Source organism: Amblyraja radiata, chromosome 4 (assembly GCF_010909765.2).
Source record: "Amblyraja radiata isolate CabotCenter1 chromosome 4, sAmbRad1.1.pri, whole genome shotgun sequence".
In the NCBI taxonomy this organism is placed as follows: Eukaryota; Metazoa; Chordata; class Chondrichthyes; order Rajiformes; family Rajidae; genus Amblyraja; species Amblyraja radiata.
This window is the reverse complement of record NC_045959.1, coordinates 91,718,136-91,719,205: the sequence shown is the minus strand read 5'-3', so window position 1 is coordinate 91,719,205 and position 1,070 is coordinate 91,718,136. Positions and strand designations below refer to the sequence as shown.

At 43.3% G+C, this 1,070-nt stretch overlaps 1 pseudogene; it reads right to left on the bottom strand.

The window, feature by feature from the left end:
* Positions 1 to 375: 375 nt before the first annotated feature.
* LOC116972639 lies at positions 376 to 529 on the bottom strand (annotated as a pseudogene).
* Between the last annotated feature and the right edge of the window lie 541 nt (positions 530 to 1,070).

The window sequence follows — 1,070 nt, the reverse complement described above, 5'->3', positions numbered from 1 at the left end:
CCTTGTATGATCCACCTTGTTCTATTTAAGCCACAAGATCTGATTGGTGCACATTCTAGTTTAGTTTAGTGCAGAGATACAGAGCGGAAACAGGCCCTTCGGCCCAATGAGTCCGTACCGACCAGCGATCCCCACACATTAACACCATCCTCGGGACAATTTGCACATATAGCAAGCCAATTAACCTACAAACCTGTACATCTTTGGAGTGTGGGAGGAAACCGAAGATCTGGGAGAAAACCCACGCGGTCATGGGGAGAACATACAAACTCTATACAGACAGCATATGTAGTCAGGATTGAACCCGGGTCTCTGGCGGTGAAAGTGCTGTAAGGCAGGAACTCTACCGTTGCACCACCGTGCTGCCCTTCAATTTTAGAACACGAACGTCCCCCCACTACCACAAATGTTGCAGTGGAGTATCCGTATTTGGGGACATCGCAGGCGTCAGCACACCAAAAGTGCAATGGAATAGTCTCGACCTGGAACTGCCTTTTTGATCACGGTTTCTCCCCTGCCAGATAGACTAGTGGCAGACTAAAATTAATTAAGGAATAGATGGCCTTCCCTCTCGATTACATTCTTGACAGGTATGATACAGAAATGTACGCCTCATGTAACCTCTGACATGTCATGACATTTGTTGAAAAGAGATGGGTAGGCACACAATTTAAATGCCTTGAAATCCATCCCTAAGAAAACACCAAGGCTTTCTGCTGCCGACCCCAATTTCATTCACGTCTTAACTACATCTCCCACCATGTCAACTTCTTGCCCAAAACTTCCCAATAAAATGTGAAGTCAGTGGAAAAGCAGACTAGAAATAGCAACTAGTTCTTTTCATGTTATTGTATAGATTTTAGATTTTTGGGTCCATTTTTGAGTTAGCCTTTAGATCGATAATCATCATTAGTGCCTCCATGCAATTTTCGGCATGAGACGCAACGTGCCACAATACGAGACCACATTTGAGAGATTAATTTGCAGAAATGGAATGGAGACATGGTAATAGATAGATCATAGATTGATAATTGAGGATTTTTGTTCAGAAAACAGTAATATCCTTGTAA